At 37.1% G+C, this 9,752-nt stretch overlaps 2 non-coding genes across 2 annotated transcripts; both read right to left on the bottom strand.

The window, feature by feature from the left end:
• Positions 1–1,070: 1,070 nt before the first annotated feature.
• On the bottom strand, positions 1,071–1,178 carry LOC112725964 (small nucleolar RNA R71). The gene has a single exon (XR_003165040.1). It is a non-coding gene; the product is annotated as a small nucleolar RNA R71 (small nucleolar RNA).
• A 7,786-nt stretch (positions 1,179–8,964) lies between these two features.
• Positions 8,965–9,072, bottom strand: LOC112725391 (small nucleolar RNA R71). Its single transcript, XR_003164502.1, has one exon. It is a non-coding gene; the product is annotated as a small nucleolar RNA R71 (small nucleolar RNA).
• Positions 9,073–9,752: the final 680 nt, after the last annotated feature.

Raw genomic sequence — 9,752 nt, 5'->3', positions numbered from 1 at the left:
TTTCAAAATAAGTTTCATCACATCTTTTTCAAAATCAATTTCAAAATCTTTTCTAACTTCTTTTCTAACTCCTTATCTTTTCAAAAATTGATTTTCAAATCTTTTTCAATTAACTACTTAACTTTTTGTTTGATTTTAAAAGTTTACTATTTCAATCATATCTTTTTCAAAACTACCTAACTAATTCTCTCTAATTTTCGAAAATCACCTGCCTTTTTTTTTCAAAATTCCCTTTTAATTAACTAATTGTTTTAAGTTTTAATTTAATTTTATTTTAAAATTTTCGAATTTTAACTTTAATTTCAAATTAAAAACAAAAATACTTTTAATTAACAAAAATATTTTTCTCCCCCTCATCTCTTTCTAATTATTTTATTTATTTACTAACACTTCTCTTCATCTAAAAATTCGAACCCTCTCTTCCTCCTGGTGTTCGAATTTCTCTTCTTTTATTCTTTTCTTCTTCTACTCACATAAAGGAATCTCTATACTATGACATAGAAGATTCCATATTTTCTTTTTTGTTTTCTTCTTTTTCATATGAGCAGGAACAAGGATAAGAACATTCTTGTTGAAGCTGATCCTGAACCTGAAAGGACTCTGAAGAGGAAGCTAAGGGAAGCTAAAGCACAACTCTCTGGAGAAAATCTGACAAAAATTTTCGAAAAAGAAGGAGACATGGCCGAAAATAATAACAATGCAAGGAAGATGCTTGGTGACTTTACTGCACCAAATTCCAATTACATGGAAGAAGCATCTCAATCCCTGACATTGGAGCAAACAATTTTGAGCTAAAGCCTCAATTAGTTTCTCTGATGCAACAGAACTGCAAGTTTCATGGACTTCCATCAGAAGATCCTTTTCAGTTCTTAACTGAATTCTTGCAGATCTGTGATACTGTTAAGACCAATGGGGTTGATCTCGAGGTCTACAGGCTTATGCTTTTCCCATTTGCTGTAAGAGACAGAGCTAGAATATGGTTGGACTCTCAACCTAAGGATAGCCTGAACTGTTGGGATAAGCTGGTTACGGCTTTCTTAGCCAAGTTCTTTCCTCCTCAAAAGCTTAGCAAGCTTAGAGTGGATGTTCAAACCTTCAAACAGAAAGAAGGTGAATCCCTCTATGAAGCTTGGGAGAGATACAAGGAACAGACCAAAAAGTGTCCTTCTGACATGCTTTCAGAATGGACCATCCTGGATATATTCTATGATGGTCTGTCTGAATTATCAAAGATGTCATTGGACCATTCTGCAGGTGGATCCATTCACATAAAGAAAATGCCTGCAGAAGCTCAGGAACTCATTGACATGGTTACAAATAACCAATTCATGTACACTTCTGAAAGGAATCCTGTGAATAATGGGACGCCTCAGAGGAAGGAAGTTCTTGAAATTGATACTCTGAATGCCATATTGGCTCAGAACAAAATATTGACTTAGCAAGTCAATATGATTTTTCAGAGTCTGAATCGAATGCAAGCTGCATCCAACAGTACTATAGAGGCATCCTCTGAAGAAGAAGCTTATGATCCTGAGAACCCTGCAATAGCAGAGGTGAATTACATGGGTGAACCCTATGGAAACACCTATAATCCCTTATGGAGAAACCATCCAAATTTCTCATGGAAGGATCAACAAAAGCCTCAACAAGGCTTTAATAATGGTGGAAGAAACAGGTTTAGCAATAGCAAGCCTTTTCCATCATCCACTCAGCAACAGACAGAGAATTCTGAGCAGAATCCATCTAGCTTAGAAAATATAGTCTCTGATCAATCTAAGGCCACTTTCAGTTTCATGAATGTAACAAGGTCCTCCATTAGAAATTTGGAAGCACAAGTGGGCCAACTGAGTAAAAGGGTCACTGAAACTCCTCCTAGTACTCTCCCAAGTAATACAGAAGAAAATCCAAAGAGAGAGTGCAAGGCCATTGATTTAACCATCATGGCCGAACTTACAAGGGAGAAGGAGGACGTGAATCCTAGTGAGGAAGACCTCCTGGGACGCTCAATGACCAATAAGGAGTTTCCCTTTGAGGAACCAAAGGAATTTGAGGCTCATCTAGAGACCATAGATATCCCATTGAACCTCCTTCTGCCCTTCATGAGCTCTGATGAGTATTCTTCTTCTGAAGAAAATGAAGATGTCACTGAAGAGCAAGTTGCTAAGTATCTTGGTGCAATCATGAAGCTGAATGCCAAATTATTTCGTAATGAGACTTGGGAAGATGAACCTCCCTTGCTCACCAATGAACTAAATGCATTGGATAGGCAGAAATTACCTCAAAAGAAACAGGATCCTGGTAAATTCCTAATTCCCTATAACATAGGCACCATGACCTTTGAGAAGGCTCTATGTGACCTGGGCTCAGGAATAAACTTAATGCCACTCAATGTAATGGAGAAACTTGGGATATTTAAGGTGCAAGCTGCCAAAATCTCATTAGAGATGGTAGATAACTCAAGAAAACAGGCTTCTGGACTAGTAGAGGATGTGCTAGTAAAGGTTGAAGGCCTTTACATCCCTGCTGATTTCATAATCCTAGACACTGGGAAGGAAGAGGATGAAACCATCATCCTTGGAAGACCCTTCCTAGCCACAGCAAGAGCTGTGATTGATGTGGACAAAGGAGAGTTGGTCCTTCAACTGAATGAGGACAACCTTGTGTTTAAAACTTAAGGATCTCCTTCTGTAACCATGGAGAGGAAGCATGAAAAGCTTCTCTCAGTGCAGAGTCAACCAAAGCCCCACAGTCAAACTCTAAGTTTGGTGTTGGGAGGCCACAACCAAACTCTAAGTTTGTTGTTGAACCCCCACATTCAAACTCTAAGTTTGGTGTTGGGAGGTTCCAACCTTGCTCTGATTATCTGTGAGGCTCCATGAGAGCTCACTGTTAAGCTATTGACATTAAAGAAGCGCTTGTTGGGAGGCAACCCAATGTTATTTAATCATATCTATTTTATTTTCTTTTTGTTATTTCATGTTTTACTAGGTTGATGATCATGTGGAGTCACAAAAACTACTGAAAAATCAAAAACAGAATGAAAAACAGCATTAAAAATAGTACACCCTGGAGGAGGAGCATTCTGGCATTTAAACGCCAGAAACAAGCATCTGTCTGGCGTTTAACGCCAGAAACAAGCACCAAGCTGGCGTTTAATGCCAGAAACAAGCATCTACCTGGCGTTAAACGCCAGAAACAGGCTACATTTGGACGTTTAATGCCAGAAACAAGCAGCAGTCTGGCGTTAAATGCCAGGATTACACAGCAAGAGCGTTTTACACGCCTAATTGGAGCAGGGATATTAAGTCCTTGGCCCCACTGGATCTGTGGATCCCACAGGATCCCCACAGGATCTGTGGACCCCACAGGATCCCCACCACTTCTTCTCTCCTCTTCACACCTTTTCATAACTCTCTTGCCCAAATACCCTTCACCAATCACCTCCAATTCCCCTCCAAAACCATCATACACCCACCTATACCCACCCACTCAAATTCAAACTATAACTCCTTCCTTTTCACACATCATAACCACCTTAAACCCCCAGTGGCCGAACCATTCACACACCTCCATCTCCTCCATTTTCTTCTTCTTCTACTACTTCCTTTCTTCTTTTGCTCGGGGACGAGCAAACCTTTTAAGTTTGGTGTGGTAAAAGCATTGCTTTTTGTTTTTCCATAACCATTTATGGTACCTAAGGCTGAAGAAACCTCTAGAAAGAGGAAAGGGAAGATAAAAGCTTCCACCTCTGAGTCACGAGAGATGGAGAGATTCATCTCAAGGGTCCATAGCTCAGTGGTAGAGCATTTGACTGCACAACAAGAGCATGAGTAATTCCCTCACGAAGAAATCCCTGAGATATCTCAGGCGATGCATTTTCCTCCACAAAACTATTGGGAACAAATCAACATATCCCTAGGAGAATTAAGCTCCAACATGGGACAACTAAGGATGGAGCACCAAGAGCACTCCATCATCCTCCATGAGATTAGAGAAGATCAAAGAGCTATGAGGGAGTAGCAACAAAGGCAAGGAAGAGACATAGAGGAGCTCAAGAGCACCATTAGTTCTTCAAGAAGAAGAAAATGCCACCCTCACTAAGGTGGACCCGTTCCTTAATCTCCTTGTTCTTATTTTCTATTTTTCGTTTACTATGCTTCATGTTTATTTATGTTTGTGTCTTTACTATATGATCATTAGTGTCTAGGTGTCTATGTCTTAAAGTTATGAATGTCCTATGAATCCATCACCTCTCTTAATTGAAAACTGTTCTAAAAACAAAAGAACAAGAAGTACATGATTTCGAATTCATCCTTGAAATTAGTTTAATTATTTTGATGTGGTGACAATACTTTTTATTTTCTGAATGAATGCTTGAACAGTGCATATGTCTTTTGAAATTGTTGTTTATGAATGTTAAATATGTTGGCTCTTGAAGAATAAGGAAAAAGGAGACATGTTATTTGATAATCTGAAAAATCATAAAAATGATTCTTGAAGCAAGAAAAAGCAGTGAATACAAAAGCTTGCGGAAAAAAAAAGGAGAAAAATAGCGAAAAAAAAAAGAGAAAAAGAAAAAGAAAAAGCAAGCAGAAAAAGCCAATAGCCCTTAAAACCAAAAGGCAAGGGTAAATAAAAAGGATCCAAGGCTTTGAGCATCAGTGGATACGAGGGCCTAAAGGAATAAAATCCTAGCCTAAGTGGCTAAACCAACCTGTCCCTAACGATGTGCTTGTGGCGTGAAGGTGTCAAGTGAAAGCTTGAGACTGAGCGGTTAAAGTCAAGGTCCAAAGCAAAAAAAAAAATAGTGTGCTTAAGAACTCTGGACACCTCTAATTGGGGACTTTAGCAAAGCTGAGTGATGAGCGGATAATTTATACGCTTTTTGGCATTGTTTTTAGTATGTTTTTAGTAGAATCTAGTTACTTTTAGGGATGTTTTCATTAGTTTTTATGTTAAATTCACATTTCTGGAATTTACTATGAGTTTGTGTGTTTTTCTGTGATTTCATATATTTTCTGGCTGAAATTGAGGGACTTGAGCAAAAATCAGATTCAGAGGTTGAAGAAGGACTGCTGATGCTGTTGTATTCTGACCTCCCTGCACTCAAAATGGATTTTCTAGAGCTACAGAACTTAGAATGGTGCGCTTCCAATTGCGTTGGAAAGTAGACATCCAGAGCTTTCCAGAAATATATAATAGTCTATATTTTGTCAGTGTTTAGACGACGCAAACTGGCGTTCAACACTAGCTCTCTGCCCAATTCTGGCGTCCAGCGCCAGAAACAAGTTGCAAAGTGGAGTTCAACGCCCAAAATGGCACAAAAGCTGGCGTTCAACTCCAAGAAGGACCTTTCCACGTGTAGACTTCAAGCTCAGCCCAAGCACACACTAAGTGGGCCCCGAAAGTGGATTTATGCATCAATTACTTACTTCTGTAAACCCTAGTGACTAGTTTATTATAAATAGAACTTTTTATCATTGTATTCACAGTCTTGGTTACTCCGGTTCCCCTCTGGGTCCGAGACCAATGAACTCCATTATCACTTATGTATTTTCAAATGGTAGAGTTTCTACACTCCATAGATTAAGGTGTGGAGCTCTGCTGTTCCTCAAAGATTAATGCAAAGTACTACTGTTTTCTATTCAATTCATCTTATTTTGCTTCTAAGATATTCATTCGCACCTCAACCTGAATGTGATGAACATGACAATCAACATCATTCCCTATGAATGCGTGTCTGACAACTACTTCCGTTCTACATTAGATTGAATGAGTATCTCTTAGATCTCTTAATCAGAATCTTCGTGGTATAAGCTAGATTGATGGCGGCATTCATGAGAGTCCGGAAAGTCTAAACCTTGTCCGTGGTATTCCGAGTAGGACTCTGGGATTGAATGACTGTGACGAACTCCAAACTCGCGAGTGCTGGGCGTAGTGACAGACGCAAAAGGATAGTAAATTCTATTCCAGTATGATCGAGAACTTCCAAGATGATTAGCCAAGCAGTGACAGCGCATCAGACCATTTTCACAGAGAGGAATAGGATGCAACCAACGACAAGGGTGATGCCTCCAGACGATTAGTCGTGCTGTGACAGAGCATTTGGACCATTTTCCCGAGAGGATTGAAAGTAGCCATTGGCACCGGTGACATCCTTACACAAAGCCAGCCATAGAAAGGAGTAAGACGGATTGGATGATGACAGCAGGAAAGCAGAGGTTCAGAGGAATGAATGCATCTCCATACGCTTATCTGAAATTCTCACCAATGATTTACATAAATATTTCTATCCTTATTTTTGTATTAATTTCGACAACTCCATAACTATTTTATATCCGCCTGACTGAGATTTACAAGGTGACCATAGCTTGCTTCATACCAACAATATCCGTGGGATCGACCCTTACTCACGTAAGGTTTATTACTTGGACGACCCAGTGCACTTGCTGGTTAGTGATGCGAAGTTGTGAAGATATGTTTAGACCATGGTTCTGTGCATCCGTTTTCGGTGCCATCGCTAGGGAATCAATTTCGAACAATAATTCATAACCTGAGTAACAATTTCGCATACCAAGTTTTTGGCGCCGTTGCCGGGGATTGTTCGAGTTTGGACAACTGACGGTTCATCTTGTTGCTCAGATTAGGTAATTTTCTTTTTGATTTGTTTTCAGAAATCTTTCAAAAATTTTTCAAAAATTTATCCTTTGTTTTCGAAAAAATCTTAAAATAAAAATGTTTTCAAAAATATATTTTTCTTCAGAATTTTTAAGAATGAATTCTAGTGTTTCATGAAGCATGTTGAAGCCTGGCTGGCTGTAAAGCCATGTCTGTAGGGAATGTCAGGCGTGTCATGTCTAGATTACATGCTAAAGCTTGGCTGGCTATTAAGGCATGCCTGACCCTTTGATTGGAGCTTTAGACTAAGAATGCTAGATTCCTGGAATCCATATTAAAAATTTTGGAATCCTTATTTTTGTTTTTCAAATAATTTTCGAAAAAAAATACAAAAAAATTAGAAAATCATAAAAATCAAAAATATTTTTTGTGTTTCTTGTTTGAGTCTTGAGTCAAGTTGAAAGTTTGGTGTCAATTGCATATTCATCTTGCATTTTTCGAAAAATTCATGCATTCATAGTGTTCTTCATGATCTTCAAGTTGTTCTTGGTAAGTCTTCTTGTTTGATCTTGATGTTTTCTTGTTTTGCATCTTTTCTTATTTTTCATGTGCATTTTTGCATCCATAGTGTTTGAACATGAAAGGTTTCTAAGTTTGGTGTCTTGCATATTTTCTTTGCATTAAAAATTTTTCAAAAATATGTTCTTGATGTTCATCATGATCTTCAAAGTGTTCTTGGTGTTCATCTTGACATTCATAGCATTCTTGCATGCATTCATTGTTTTGATCTAAAATTTCCATGCATTGAGCATTTTTTGTGTTTTTATCTTTCATCATAAAAATTCAAAAAAATCAAAAAAATATCTTTCCCTCTTTTCTCTCATCAAATTCGAAAATTTGAGTTGACTTTTTCAAAATTTTTTAAAAATCCAATTGTTTTTATGAGTCAAATCAAATTTTCAATTTAAAAATCTTATCTTTTTCAAAATCTTTTTCAAAAATAAAATCTTTTTCATTTTTCTTAAGTTATTTTTGAAAATTCTAAAAATATTTTTCAAAAATCTTTTTCTTATTTTTATATCAAATTTTTGAAAATAACAATAACAATTAATGTTTTGATTCAAAAATTTCAAGTTTGTTACTTGCTTGTTAAGAAAGATTCAAACTTTAAGTTCTAGAATAATATTTTGTGATTTCTTGTGAATCAAGTCATTAATTGTGATTTTAAAAAAATCAAATATTTTTCAAAACTAATTTCAATCATATCTTTTCAAAAATATCTTCTTATCTTATCTTTTTCAAAAATTTGATTTCAAAATATCTTCTCTAACTTATCTTATCTTTTCAAAAGTGATTTTCAAATTTGTTTCAACTAACTAACTAACTTTTTGTTTGTTTCTTATCTTTTTCAAAACTACCTAACTAACTTTCTCTCTTTCTAATTTTCGAAAATATCTCCCTCTTTTTCAAAAATTCTTTTTAATTAACTAATTATTTTAATTTTTGATTTTTTATTTTCGAAAAATTACTAATCTTTTTCAAAAATTATTTTCGAAAATCACTAACTCTTTTTCAAAAATTATTTTTGAAATTCTCCCTCTCTCATCTTATTCTATTTATTTATTCATCTACTAACATCTCCTCATCTCACATCTCTGCTCTCCTCACCCTTGTGCTTCTTTCCTTACATTACATTCTTTGTCCCCCTCTTCTTCACCCCTATTCCTTTTCTTCTTTTACTAACAATAAGGAACCTCTTTACTGTGACATAGAGGATTCCTCTTCTTTTCTTGTTCTCTTCTCTTTCTTATGAGCAGGAACAAAGAAAAAGGCATTCTTGTTGAAGCTGATCCAGAACCTGAAAGGACTCTGAAGAGGAAACTAAGAGAAGCTAAATTACAACAATCCAGAGATAACCTTATTGAAAATTTCGAACAAGTAAAGGAGATGGCAGCCGAATCCAACAACAATAATGCAAGGAGAATGCTTGGTGACTTTACTGCACCTAATTCCAATTTACATGGAAGAAGCATCTCCATTCCTACCATTGGAGCAAACAATTTTGAGCTGAAACATCAGCTAGTTTCTCTGATGCAGCAGAACTGCAAGTTTCATGGACTTCCATTTGAAGATCCTTTTCAGTTCTTAACTGAATTCTTGCAGATCTGTGATACTGTTAAGACTAATGGAGTAGATCCTGAAGTCTACAGGCTCATGCTTTTTCCTTTTGCTGTAAGAGACAGAGCTAGAATATGGTTGGACTCTCAACCCAAAGACAGCCTGAACTCTTGGGATAAGCTGGTCACGGCTTTCTTAGCCAAGTTCTTTCCTCCTCAAAAGCTGAGCAAGCTTAGAGTGGATGTTCAAACCTTCAGACAGAAAGAAGGTGAATCCCTCTATGAAGCTTGGGAAAGATACAAGCAGCTGACCAAAAAGTGTCCTTCTGACATGCTTTCAGAATGGACCATCCAGGATATATTCTATGATGGTTTATTTGAGCTATCAAAGATGTCATTGGATACTTCTGCAGGTGGATCCATTCACCTAAAGAAAACGTCTGCAGAAGCTCAAGAACTCATTAACATGGTTGCTAATAACCAGTTTATGTACACTTCTGAGAGGAATCCTGTGAGTAATGGGATGCCTATGAAGAAGGGAGTTCTTGAAATTGATACTCTGAATGCCATACTGGCTCAGAATAAAATATTGACTCAGCAAGTCAATATGATTTCCCAAAGTCTAAATGGAATGCAAGCTGCATCCAACAGTACTCAAGAGGCATCTTCTGAAGAAGAAGCTTATGATCCTGAGAACCCTGCAATAGCAGAAGTAAATTACGAAGGTGAACCTTATGGAAACACCTATAATCCATCATGGAGAAATCATCCAAATCTCTCATGGAAGGATCAAAGGCCTCAACAAGGCTTTAATAATGGTGGAAGAAACAAGTTTAGCAATAGCAAGCCTTTTCCATCATCCACTCAACAACAGACAGAGAACTCTGAACAAAGTACCTCTAGCTTAGCAAATTTAGTCTCTGATCTATCTAAGGCCACTGTGAGTTTCATGAATGAAACAAGGTCTTCCATTAGAAATTTGGAAGCACAAGTGGGCCAGCTGAGTAAAAGGATCAC

The sequence above is a fragment of the Arachis hypogaea genome, chromosome 11, assembly GCF_003086295.3.
Source record: "Arachis hypogaea cultivar Tifrunner chromosome 11, arahy.Tifrunner.gnm2.J5K5, whole genome shotgun sequence".
NCBI classification, from domain to species: Eukaryota; Viridiplantae; Streptophyta; class Magnoliopsida; order Fabales; family Fabaceae; genus Arachis; species Arachis hypogaea.
Note: the sequence above shows the minus strand (reverse complement) of the source record. Positions and strands in the feature narration are given on the sequence as shown.